The sequence below is a fragment of the Strix uralensis genome, chromosome 1 (genome assembly GCF_047716275.1).
Source record: "Strix uralensis isolate ZFMK-TIS-50842 chromosome 1, bStrUra1, whole genome shotgun sequence".
NCBI classification, from domain to species: domain Eukaryota; kingdom Metazoa; phylum Chordata; class Aves; order Strigiformes; family Strigidae; genus Strix; species Strix uralensis.
Genome location: NC_133972.1, coordinates 135,217,672 through 135,232,172, shown reverse-complemented (window position 1 = coordinate 135,232,172; position 14,501 = coordinate 135,217,672).

Below are 14,501 nucleotides of genomic sequence, written 5' to 3'. Positions count from 1 at the left end.
TGTATTTTTGTTCTCATTTTAGATACCATGGATAAAGCATTAACAGTCTTATCTTTTTATTTCCATCTGTGACAGTCACAAATCATGAGGCTGCTGAAACCTGTGTCCACTTGGTACGGTCATGTCAGCAAGTCAGGGTCAGGGTAAGTGAGATCCATGGCCCAGCACAGATGTACCTACAGCACAGGCAAGGACTGATGCCCAGGGCCTTGTCTTAAATGCACTTAAATGTGGCTGCCAAGCCAAGGGGCAGAAGCTTTCAACAGGGCTGCCCACAGCTCTTTCTCATGCAGCCTTTTTGCACCAGGCTCATCCCAGGTGCAGAGTGTCGGAGCTCGCTTGCCAGACCCCTACAATGCTGGGAAGGGGTTGCCGGTGGGTGCTCTCAGGGCTCTTGGAGCTGTAAGCAAAGCAACTGCTGTCTGCAGTGTTCAGTGAAATGACAACTTCTGTGTTCGTTACACTACCTGACATCTTCCATCAAGTTCTCCAGACAGAAGCAAACTACAGGAACCCAGAAGTGTCTTGCACTCACCCAATAGAGGGTTTAAAAATTCATTTTAAAGAAATTTCAGTAGACATCCTCTCTGCTCTAAGTGATTTACAGTATGTTTTTTCATTGTTCAGACAGGACTAACATAGTTTTTAGGATTAATGCTGGAGAGAGGCAAAAAGGAGCCTGTAGATTTTTTAGTAGAATGGTTTAGATATTAAGTGATCATGGATGAGTATATTTTTGCCAGCTGAGAGTATCTCATCTTATTCAGAGCATGGATTATGAGCTTAATCATCTTGCTTGCTGCTGTGTGGGAAGAACATCCATTGATCAGCAAGATAACCCTGTGTGTCTTGCAGATTATATTAAATCATCTTTAAGAAGGAAAAGTTTGAAATGGTTTTCTCTTCGTACTATTCTGCTTTTGCCACTAGATGGCCTACAAGAACCAGTATTTCTTACAATTTTGTAATTGGGTGTGGTGATACCTCAAAAGTTTCAAGTGACATGTTGAGTAAGATATTTACTGTACTGTGGTATTTACTTATGTACTAGGGTATTTGGGATGTGGGGGAAGAAGAAGGGAGGAGACAAGACTGGAATCTTACTGGTGTAACTGGCCAGATTGGCATGATTGCAGGAGAGAAACAGAGTACATGAGCATAGAATTAGTTCAGATGGGATTAAATCTTGTTTTCAGTGAATATTTAACACATTGGGGCATTAGCTGGAGGTGACTGGAACAACATACCTATTTTCAGGTGGTTGTTCCTCCCCCATAGCTACAGAATCTGTCTTGGTTCATTTTTCTATAAATATGAAACTTGCTCATGCAAAACAGGACATCTTGGATGGAAGAACTGAGAACCTGAGCTTAGAAAACCTTTACCTGGGAGGTAGGAAAAATCAGTTTGAATTCCTTCAGGTAAGGAAGGAATTATAAGGAATAAACATCCTGAGTAAGTGCTCTTAAGTACTGAGTTAAAGAGTAAGAGCAAGAGCCTAAACAACAAGCTCCCTTGTGGGGTTTTGGGTGGGTTGTTTTGATTTTTTTTTTCCCCACCACTTCTGGGCTGCCCAGCTATGCAAAATTCCCTAGCAAGGTAGTGAATCCAAAGTAGAGATCAGTGTTCAAGCAGGCTGTGACCCTATTCCCACCTCAATGCTGACTAGCTTATTTCTGGGCTAATTTTCAACCTTTTTCCCCTCATCATTGGTGCCACCTTATTTATTGCTGTGGATGCCACTCAGCAAAATGATATTGAAAGCTAGACTGTACTGCACTTCTGGGCAGATTTCCATAAAAATTAGCAGCCTATTAGGGAGTGGTGGTTCTTTTCGTGGAACATCGAGGAAAGTACAGGCACAGTTTGAGCAACCAGGAAGAACAATAATAAATAGTTTCCCAGTTGTGTGTTCTCCCTGCATTGCCCTTATGAGGCAGGAGTCCTGAGGGGAGAGAAGTAGCTGTGTGTGTGATCAGGCAGCAGGCTGCATGCCAATGCATACTCAAGAATGTTTGGGTTTGAGGTGGGAGGGTGTACACAAGATTTCACAGTCACTTTTATCACAGTAATTAGCTTCATTTTTTATTTTATCTGTTGGGGGTTTTTTTCTTATCTGGAGTTCACTTGTATGTACCTGGTGGTGGTGTTATCAGAAAAGCTATGGCAGTTGGCTAGCATTCAAGTCCCATTAAGGTTTCTAAATGCCTGTTTAAATTATTTTGGTTTGAGTACTTACATGGAAGACAGATTGACAGATACTGTGAAGTGATTGATTACCTGCCCTTGAGAGCCTTGTGTCTTTCCCCAGGGCAGGCCTTTTTCCTAATCCAGTGCTTATTTGTAGGGCAAATAGCAAGGAATATCTTGCCCAGGGCCACCTGTTGATCCGGCTACTATTCCAGCTTTCATCACTTCCTCATAATGTTTATATCTGTTTCATAATGTAAGCAGTATGTTTTAAGAGCCAACTTTCTCTGTAAGTTCGTATATAACCAAAAATTTCCAAGACCCTTTCATCCATAAAGTCCAGACCGTCTAAAAATAGCTGTCACCATTTGAAAGAGCTCTCAAACAACGCATTTGTTCCAAACTTAAGCAAAAAACCTCAAGTTCCCTTCTTTATGATACTCAGAAATGTCGTGAACAAACATCCCTTGCAACCAAGCTTTCTGTAAATGAAAAGCAAAATGCAAACAAAACAAAAGGCTGAAAAGAGTAAATTCTAGCAATTGTTGCTTCCAGTCATTAATGCAGGTGGGTTGAGTACTATTAGCCTGGGACTATGTAACTTCCAAGTTACTTTTGATGATCTAGACTGGGAGGTATTTCACTGTGTTTCTGCACTTACACAAGTCCGAAAGATGATTTTATGTGTGTGTTAATTTCTTCCTATTTTCCTGAAGAGTAGATCAGCAGCAACAGAAAGTCTAAAATGTCAATTTTCTAGCTAGAACATTAGGAAATTAGTTTTTCCCTGCGACTTTTTTGAGGCACCAATATAAAAGGGTTGTAATCACCTTCTTCAGCCCCAGAATTCAACTTCAGGCTGGGAAGTTTAAACTTCACGTACCTGTACTTCACTGGGATTTACTCAGCATCTCTCACACTAGGCTAACTCCTTAAGGACCTGCTTTTTCAGAAGACAGAGACATATTATTGTGATTACTTATTATATTAACTATTTGTTAATATTATTACATTGTATTAGTAATAATGTTAGTATTGGTGTTACAGAGGAGACAGAATGTACAATGAATATTTTACAGACAATCTCTGAGATTTTTCTGAAGAGTCCCTGTCAGAATGAAAGTACTTCAGAGGCTGTGCAGACCCATTCTGACCTTGGATGGAGTTAGTCCTTGCTGTCCTTCTAGGGTTCCAAATTCATCACTAGCATTTTATACCATTGTACCACTGATGGAGTTTGGAACCATTTGCAGACCCACAAAGTGGATCTAACCATAAAATCATAGAATGGTTTGGATTGGAAGGGACCTTAAAGATCATCTAGTTCCAACCCCCCTGCCATGGGCAGGGACACCTTCCACTAGACCAGGTTGCTCAAAGCCCCATCCAACCTGGCCTTGATGTCTTATACTTCCAGAGGAAAAGATAGAAACTTTGAATAACCTTATTACCTGCTTTGCTTTAATTTGAGGAATTTGTACTGATTATTGTCATTAAGATTTGCAAGAATCATCTCAGTCCACCCATTCAGCCAAGAGTGCCAGTAAAACTGTTGTCTCTGGAGTTATACCCACAACAGTTTTGTTTATTCTTTATGCCACTAAACTGAAAACAACAACATTTACTAGAAACAGAGGCTGGTTCACATTTCATCCCTGGGCTCTTAAGCTTTACTTCAGGTTTGTCATCCCTCCCAAGGATGAGTTTGAACACATCCTTGTAGTTTTCCCACTTTGGTTCTTGCAGCCTATGCTACTTTGGAGCTCCTTAGGGAGCTTAGATACAGTACCATAACTTCTAGCCAGCAAAAGCACTTTCTTCCAGCAACAGCTGCCATAGTGTTCCCAAATTACTGTCACTTAGAGAAGCCCAGTAGCTCCCTGGCCCTGAAGCACCAGTGGACACGCTAGCTGGAGCCCAGCCTGCTGCACCATGCTGGGGAGAGATACTGGAAAGGAAGCAGCAAGGAGCAGCCTGTGCCATCTGAAGCAGCAACTCAAGCCGTCCTAGCCTGAGCTATGATTAGGCAGACAGTACTTTAACATAAATGTCTTTCATGTCTTTTTATTCTTCACTATCAATGCTCTTGCCCTCCCTTAGATGCATTTGTAAGGCTTCCCTAAGAAAACCATTCAGCATCAATCAGCAGTTTCCTCATTTATTTTCCACGCCCAGGGGGTCTGAGACATGCAAAATGAATGAATCTGGACTAATTTCCAACTGTTTTAACCCAAAGAGAAATGAAACTTGTACTGTGGATATGCTGTGGCTTTTAGCCACTCCTTAGTGCAGCAAGGAGGGGGGAAATTATAGTACAGATGAAGGTGTATCTTTATAGATAAATTTTATTTGAAGGGATCCTACCACATCAGCTCAGGGAATGTCAACCTAGACAAAAATACCTGTTTGACAAGCGGGGCTTGCTGGGCATCTTTTGTTTTCCCAGATTTCTCATTTGAGCACTTTGATAGTAGAGTCCAGGCTATTTTATAATAAACTACCCTTTTGGCAACCGTAGATGGTGATGGTCACACCAGGGCTTTGGTGCTAAACCCAGCGATGCCTCCTTCTGTGGCTTGGCTGGCTGTGGCAGTCAGGCCACAGAACTGTGTGAGGGAAGTCATATGGCAGATGAGGTTTGACAAATCACACCAAATCTGTCATGTCTCACTCACACTTAAACAATTTTGCTTTCCTAAAAACAGAGCAACTCTGAGGCTCGTACTCTACCACACCAGTGAGTGCAGACGTGCACAAAGCACGCCATGTATTTGGGCTGTTCGCAAAGGACTTAAAGTGATATTCAGAAAGGTCATAAAGTGCCAAATAATGTTCCATCTTCATTCTTCATAAGAGATAAAATTGATACCTATGTAGCATAATGAAATGATTTCTATTTAGAAATTATATCTTGTTGCCTGAATAAATAGGATTCTTTTTTTCTTCTGCTGCTTGGAACCTTGATAGGGTAGCAGTGTTTCCTCTCCTGCTCACCTTTTCAGTTTGCTGTCCATATCCATATGATCTATAAAGAAGTGAAGGCTGGCAGTTGTAATGTCAGCACCCATCCTCTGCTCCATGGATATCCCTCCCAGCAGCAGACATGCTTCCTTACTGCTGCCCTGTGGCTGTGTGGTCCAAGAAGGGTGGTGGTGACCATGATAAACCTCCCATGCACTCACTGGAGTTGAATGTTCATCCATGCAGTGTCATTGCTAACAAAGCCGGTGTATATTTTGAATTCCCAGACAGCTTATTTGGTGTGGTAGATGACACAAAGCAGATCTCTCCTGGGATCTGTTGTCCCCAAGTTGAGGAGTGGGAGCATGTTTATACAGTGCCATTAGGGCTAGGGTTTAATGTGGGAAGAAAAAAAATCCTGTGAAAAAAAGCTGGTTTTAGAACAGAGCTTGATTGTCCTGCTCAGTGCTTAATTACAAGACAGATGACCCCATATGGTAAATAAAGGGGTAAACTGACATTTTTCTTATGGACTTTGCTGCAGCCTCTAGATCACTACCACACATCATTTTTATTCCTTTAGCACAGCTTATCTCCTGCTAAGATTGTCATGAATTCATTGCATGTTTTTTAACTCATAACTATAATAATGAAGAATATAATCCAGACAGATGGATGATTAATTATATGAGAAGTAATTAAAAAGAAACATAATCTCATACTTTCATGAGTAGCAGGATTTTTGGTAGCTGTATTGTTCTCTGTGTCCTGTAGAATTTACTGATAAATTATAATCTAGATACCAAGGCTTCAAACCAGACAAGAAAAATTAAAGAGCTTCATTTATGCAATTTGAAATTAGACTGGAGCACTGAAAAATAGAGGCAATTAAAATTTGGGATGTCTCATCTGCCTGATTAAACATCCAACAAGATGCGTGACTGACACTCCTCTCCAATCTTCATTTATTTGTTTAATATTAAAAAACTCCTCAGATGTATATAAGCCATCTGCTGTTCTCAGATTCACTGAGCCTTGATCTATTATGCATCTGCAAAGCATTTTCATTAACTATGGAAATTTGCTCATGAAAATTTCTAGCAGAAAAAGCTAATACTTTCTAGACATTTCTGATTATGGCCCAATCTTCTTTCTTCTTTTGTCTGCAACAGCTCTATTTTGATCATTACAGCTAAGATGCAGACTGCTTTGGTGTCATAAATAACACTGGCCGGGTGACAGCAGCCAGGCTGGGTCCTTCTCAATATGTTCAGGCCACTTAACCTTGTTATTTTCTCAGTGCAGTGCAGAAATCTCCACCTGGAGACAGGGCCCTTGCTCGGCCAGTGGACAATAGAGCAGCCTGCATCATGGTGTGGTGAACCTCATGGTCTAAGTGCCAGGGTGAGAGGGAAAGCGTGGCAGCGTGTGAGGCGTTTCAGACAGAGGAGGAAGCCGTGTCCACTGACGTGGATGTCAGGCAGCCCAGGAAGGGACTTGCGTGGGTGAGCATCCCAGCTGGCCACCTTGGCTCCGTGCTTCACACTAAAGTAGGTTGAACCATGCCTTAGCACTGCCCCTTCCCCTCCTGGAAAGGCAGGGAGAGCCTGCAGCCCTTCCTGGGCAGAAGCAGGGTTTCAAGGAGATGTGGGAGGACACTCAGCCTGGGTCAGCTTCATCCAGACCTGCCGTGTAGCTGGTGTTGAGCTGCTGTCCTCTCTCTGCCTCCGTTTGCCTTCCTACCTACTGTGCCTTCTGTCTGCTGGAAGCTGTTATACATTTGTACAGTAACAAGCGTGCTGGGATTTGCTGGGACAGCTGCTGTAATACAGAAAACATATGGAAATGAGAAGGAATACATCAGTGCCATAAAAGAAACTAGCCCTTAGGTCCTGGATGCAAGCTGAAGCAAGACATGGCAGTTGCAGTCGGTTAACACTGAGTTACTTCAGGCATTGGACTTCCTGGTTGACTCTTGTTTTTCTTGATTTGAACAAGTACCTGTGGCTTTCAGTCATCTGCCTGCCCGCCAGCTGCAGCGTCTGAAAGATGTAAATCCTTGGAGGTGATTTCTTCTCAGCCTTATGGATCAGGACAGGGATGAAATAGCAGTGTTCAGTGGGTAGCTACCGTTTGACCTTCAGTGCTGGTAATCTGCTTCCACGAGCAAAATGCCAGGAGAAGGCCATGCACGAGGGGAATAGTCCCTAACCGTCTGCTGCAGGGAGCCTGTTATGTAGCACCAATTCTGTGAGCCTCTTCAAGCACCCTAAGGGAAAAAGTGGTGGTGAGGTACTATTCTGACAGGTGAGGCATGATTTCACTGTATGAGGCCCCATCACACCACAGAAATATCTTTCTCTGAGGAAAGGTGGTAGCTGACCCTCTGCCTGTGCACATGGCACTGCTCAGCTATCCCCCCCTGCTCCATCAGTCAACCCACTTAGCTGCACGGAAAGGAAGTCATTGGTGCCACACAGCAAAGATCTAATCTCTCTCAGGAAAAAGGCAAGATTGAAGCGTGCAACTTCTGATTTGTGAAGCATGCAACCAATGTTCAGGTCAATCGCTATATGACTGGCGCTTGTCTTTACCTACATCTAAACCAGCACTTCACATTGCAGGAGTAGCCAGGACTCGATGCAGCTATGTGGAGAGAGTGAACTAGACACATCTGAAGAGGCAGATGAGTAGTTACAGAAGCTGATAGATGCAAAAGAACGACTATGGGGACTATCTAAATGTCTTGCTGGGTCCAGGTATATTTTATGCACTCCTGCTGTCCTCATGCTCTTCCCTTTTGCCTTCTGTGTTTGTACAACCCTTCCTCCTCCTCATTCCTTGCAAAGACACAGCAGAAGAGTGCAGTAAGTCAGCAAGCTGTGTATGTTATTGGTCACACAGCAGCCTCTCTATGTTGAATTCCAGTGTTTGGCTGCACAGTGCAGCATGTGCACTGCATACAGTATCATAACCCCACTGCAAAGTAAGAGAAGTCAGCATGAGAAAGTAAACTCAATGTATTTTATTTTATTTTATTTTATTTTATTTTATTTTATTTTATTTTATTTTATTTTATTTATTTTGTCTCTCTGCTCCTAGTGATTGTTTAGTCCACTATGCAGCAGAGCACGAAAGGAGGGAGTGGATAAAATGACAAATAATTACGGTCACACCTTATCCACTTAATGTACAGAATGCAGGTATTAAACCCAGAGGACTGCAAATGCTGAGCACCTGTCACATGCACAAAGAAGCATTCCAGTTAATGATGGTCTCTTCCTGGACTGGACAGAGATTTAATCCAGTATCTGGAGCTCACCAAGTATGCTTGAGGGATAGTCTGCCTGTGACTCCAGCAGGCACTAACTCAGCTCTTGCTGTTGCTACAATCATTGGCAATGATCTTTATTACTGTCACTGGGGCCTGTTTCAAAGAAAAGAGACCTTCTTATAGCTGTGTGCAGGGTCACCCAAATAAGCACATGCTATATAGCATTAAACATGCCATGTCCGAGGTGTACGTGCCCTAGGGACACTGGATTTAAGGTTTACTGTACTAATAGTTTGTATATTCATACTGAACAAATCAAGAGTTGTTTGTTTACAGCCAGATCAAAGCTAACACTCAGTAAAAATCACACACCCCCCCCCCCCCCCCTCCGCCCCCCCCAAAGATTATGAGGTTACTAGAAATTTGGGAAATATCCCAAGTCTTCAGATGGTGATCCCAAATGATGCCAAGCAGGTGTAATTTCTGGATGGGCAGAAAGGACACATCTAGGAGCAATGGCCATGCAGTAGCCCTACACAAAGTATCCCCCTTATTTAAATGCTGTTGCACTATATCAGGCTTTGTACTGTATTTTTATAGTACACCTCTTTATCGCAGTGTAGTTTTCGGCAAAGTCTTTTTGTCTGCTTTGGAAAACCATTTAATAAACTCTTCTGGGTTTTGTCTGATTTTGCAAAAATAACAACAGCAAACCAACATAGCACTGAGTTTTGGTGAGGGCAATTGTGTGGTGTTAAACAGCAGCAGGTACACCGAGTACTATTGTTCAGTTACTTTTTGACTGAGCCCAAAGCAAAGTCTGGACATTGTGTCAGATTTCCTGACTGTTTTTAAACCGTTTTAAGTGTTCAGTAGCCGAATACAATGAAGAATAATACATTTCTACTTGAGTCTTTTAACCTATTCCACAGAAGTTTTTGTGGTTTGTGTTTTTTTGTGGTTTTTTTGTTTGTTTGTTTTTTTGTTTTGTTTTGTTTTTGTTTTTGTTTTTTTTAAATGTCTCTCACTTTTCCCCTGAGGGGAAAAGGGACATAACTAAAAACCAGTCCTGTAAATGACAACATGTTATTTTTAGTTCCTGAACTCAACTATGCTTAATTAGTTTATCCAGCTGAAAAAGAAAAAAACCCCATGCCCTACAGCCATATGCATTCATGTACAGCTCCTAATAACTTAAATCCTTTAATTTGTCTGTAAAGAACACCCATTAAAGTTGTGTGTGAAGAAAGTGGCACAATCCTTTATATATAATCCTCATACTTGAGAAAGTACACTTTCCTCTTTTCTATAGAAGTGGGCAACTTCACCATCAACCTGCACACACCCATAACATGCCTTGAAAAAAGCCATCAGAAACCTAAATGTAATGAAAAAATCCCACCCTCTCTGTTGTTTTCCTGCACAGCTCTTTCTATTCTGTTGTGTTTGCTCCTCGCACAGCATATTTTTCTAAATTACCTCTTCTCTCCAAATATGGAATAGTCCCATTCTTCTTTGATACACCTTTCAAAATTCTCATCTTTAGCACTATTTTTAGTGATTTGTGTCACATGTCATATCATTCCTTCCTTTTTGTCCTTACCTTGGTTTTTCCTTAAAAGAGGTGAAGCTTTTATAGCTTTTCAGTTAAATGGCATGATTCACTGGATGGCTTTGGTGTATACTTCTCTATTCCTTTTGTCTGCAGATGTACTCATCCTCAGAGCTTTCTTCATGCCCCACCTCACACCTCATTTTATCACCCCCATGTCTGTATCCATAAAGTGAAGAAAACAAAGTGCTCAAGGGAGACTTTATGGCCTGTGAGGTTTCCACCCAAGTGGAAAGAGGTCAAGCGCAGCCAAAATTCAAGCCCCACCCCATTCAGAGATCTTCTCCCTATGTCCTGTCTATCCAGGCTGAAGGAAGAGGAGCCCTGGGGGTGTTGTGAGCCTCCTGCTCCTGTCCTGGGATCTAGTGTTGAGGACAGTGTGGCATGAAGCTTTGCAAAGAGGTTGGTGGTACCACAGCTATGGCAGCTCCTATATATACATATGTGACATACAGCATATTCAACAATTTGGGGAGAGCTGTGGTTACACCAGTACATAAAATAAAGTGGGCCAGGGCCTCTGCTCTAACTTTTTGCTCAAGGGTGCCGTGCAGCTTGTTCACATGCTGCTAAAACCTGAAGCAGGGTGTACCCATCCATACTGACTACTGGGGACAGTCTCTGGCCCAAGCTTTATCCCAGTCTGGACCAGCCTTGCTGGGACTTTGAGGTAGCCTTACTCAAATCCATGCCAAGGGGTTTGTGACAATGCCAAAGCAATGGTGGTCAAGGGTTGGTGCCTGAGGCCTCGTCCTACATCAGCGTACTAGGTGATACAGAGCCTGAGCAGCTGCAATGCCCTAATCTTTACCAGCTACAGCTGTGGGCAGACCCAGGAACCCCCTTGTCAGATCAGACTTGTCGGGACGGAGTGGAAGGGAGAAGTTTGGCACCAGCACAAGTTTGCTTTCTGAAGGAGGTATGGCCTTGATCCTTCGTCTTTGCAACTACATGATAATGGAGTCAATGGAAATTGAATCTTAGAAAGTGACGTGGGAACTACTAGTATGGCTGCCATACAAACATCGTACTTCGTAGTCAGCAGCTCCACTAAATAAGTCAAATCTGAGTACAATGTTTCTGTGGGCAAGTGCTACATAGCTATTACTATTCTCATTTCACAGAGGAGTGTGATACCAAGAGATTAAATACTTCAGTCCAAGTCCCACAGTGGGACTCCATGTCACAGCCACAATACAATTTGGGCCATTAGGTTGAGGTCTCACTAGCAGGCAGTGTTGCTTCTTCAGAGAAACCCCAGAGTGTCTTCTGTTTCCTTAAAGTTTCTGTGGCAGATACAGCTAGCAGAATGCCTTGCAATTTCCTAGTACAAAGGGAAAAGGCCTGCATTTTCTTCTCAGTTTTCCAGTAAGGCTTGGACCTCAGAGTAACAGCTGTGTTAAAGTAAGTAGCCACATCTACTGAGGAAACTGAGTCTTCATTCTTCTCCAGGAGGACAAAGACCTATCTACATACCATTAATTACTAATGCGTTGGCCCAAGCTGGTTTTCATCAGTCATTTTAAATGTCATTATAGAGGACATCAAATGTTTTCTGAAGATAGCTTTTGGAGTGTATATTCCAGCCAGCTCCAGGAATCTGTATGTAATTTGGAAGCAGAAACTCTATTAAGGAGCCCTCACTTCCAACATACTGACTAATGTTATGCAAAATTATATGTCACACAGAGCAGACTGAGAGTCATAATAGTTACATTGGATGAACAGAATGAATCTCCAAAGGTAGGAAACTGGTCTTGTAATGCATTATTCACAGCTGGCCAAATTAACCCCAGAAACTGGAAGTAGGGGAAGAATGCACAATTTATAGCTTTTTTTTACTCTTCAAAGATTCTGACTCCAATGTCGCATTTGCTTCACACATGATGTCCTTGTTTAAGCAATCTCTGAAAAGAGATTTCAGAATGATTACATATTTCTGCATTGTAAGTTTAAAAACTGGCGCAGTTACCAAAAAATGTATTTTTTTCTGCTGTAATAAACAATTGCTTCTGAAGAGGGAATAACTAGTATTTTTTCTGATGAGGCTGGAATTTTAATTTATTTGCACAGTAAGCCATCCTTTGGGAATATGAACTTTCTAGCAAGTCAGAGAAATGAGGATGATCCCTAAATGCGTCAGTAATTCTGTATTGCAAATTACTGCTCCAACAAGTGCATTCCCTGGTTAAGAGGGAGAGAACCCATCCATAACCTTTCTAGACATACAAAACAAAAGTATTTCATTATCTCTGAATTAGATTGCATCAAAACCAAGGCACAGCCCTTTTTCAAACAACTACATTAATAAGAGAATGTGAATGTTCAAAATGCAAATGATGCCTGACTTTCATATTCACTTTTACAAAGTTAAACAAGTCTCTTCCTGAGAGTTAGAGCATGTAAACTTTCTCTATCCTCTGTCATGATGAAAGACTGTAATACCTTTTAGAAGGGGACTTTTATACTATGCGTAGTCATTTCCCATGTGTCCTGAATGGATTATCTGGTTTGTGAGTTAACCAGGTCATAGAAAAAACCCCAAAGACCTAAATTTTTGATGCCTCATTTCCACTTCTCAAGATGGCATCCGCATGCCTAGTTACTAAATGTTTTTGCTTTAAATATGTTTTCCCTTTATCTAGATTTCCTCAGATACTCAGGAGCTGACCATACGCTGAACTGTCCGAAGCTCAGTATGCTTCATTGAAAGGTCAGGAATATAAAACCACAAGATTTGGAAGTTTCACATTCCTCTGCCTTGACTCTGGGTTGGACTGAGATGCCCAGATTAAGAGCTTGATTACTACAAACCCCATACAGGGGCAAGAGAGACACAGTTGCCTTCCTTCTGCTCCTTTGATAATATCAGGTGACTGGACTCCTAAATTTAGATATTTCATATAAAAATGCCTAAACTTAATTGAGATTAATCTATTTCTACGCATTGATTTTAACAAACATTTTCTCCAAAGTGGCTTTAGTGTATCTGAGACTCTATTTATCACCTAACTGGCTGTACATTCCAAGTCTCATTTATTCATCCAGCTTCCATTTCTACTTCATTGTATAATTTGTTCTAACGCAAAAATGTAATCCAGTCTTCGCTAGTATATATTATGAACTCCTGACTCAAGTGAAAATCATATTTTCCTGAGGTTCTGGATTTTTTTTACCTTAATGCTTTTAGGTCATGGTAAAATCCAAGTCTGATAATTAGGTGTATATTATACACATCCATGACTGGAATTCCATGTTAGTTTTCTAACTGTAAGTAAATATTTCTTGTTACTGAAGTAAAAGAGGCAAAGAGATGATACTTCCTGGAGTGGATAACACTGTGTGCTTCCAGATAATGGCAGCCTACTGAAACAAGTTAAACATGGGAATGTAGTTCCACAGGAGGAGTTATTCATGGGGTAGTACCAAATCAGATTTGGATTACATGTTACGTTAGCAATATATTTGCAGTAAAACAGCAAATTCAGCTGTTAAAAGAAGATGTGTTTTGCAGTACTTTGTCCTTATATATAATTCACAGATTTGATCTTAGCACTCTGCTATGATCCCCCTGGGGCTTGTGACATTTCAGCAATATGTGCCAATAAATGAGATGTGCTACTCTTTTTCCTCTGCTATGTTTTTGAGACAGCACTCTTAAGAGTGTGGTGGTATTTCTGCCACTAACCATGAGGTGGCATAACATGCACAGCAGAACAGCAGTCAGACCTTCCTTTTAATATTCTTTTGTACATCACATTTCTTGGCATATTAGATTTTAATGGTGAAAGACAGGCTGTAAAACTGGTTGAGCTTTTAGAAACCCTACACTATTAGAAAAGCAATGACAAAGATACATATTTGTGTGCATGTGTGTTGTGGTTCTTTTCATTCTAGCAAATAATAATTTTGAGCATACTACTACATGATGATATTAAAAATAAAATCACAATTATTTCCCCCTTTTTTTTTTAGTTTGATTTCCACTATCTAGTTTTGTTTTTAGCATGCTGCTTTGGTAAATCTGATTTATTTCTTTTCCCAAATCTCTCGTCCTTCACAGGGCCAGCCTCTCCAGGCTTGAGTTCCTTTAAGATTATTGCAAGGTGAAATAGATTTGGTGAGTTAAGAATAGCCACAAGTCTAATTTACTAACTGAACAGATTAATAGCAGTGTCTTTTAAATCAGATACCTATTACACATCTGTTAACTACATAACAGAGTTTAATACTTCTCCAAACACACAGCTTACCTTAACAAGGTGGAGTCTTAATTTGGATAAGAACATCTTTATCAGAGTGCATGAATTTAATATTTCATCATCAAAAGTACATCAGAAACTCATTCCTTGAGCACAGCTTTTTGTATTTGCTTGCTTGAAGAAAAAAGGCCAAAGATCCTGTGACCCTAAATAGAATCCAGCACAAAAAAGACTTCTTGCAGATTTGGAAAACTCCCTGCAA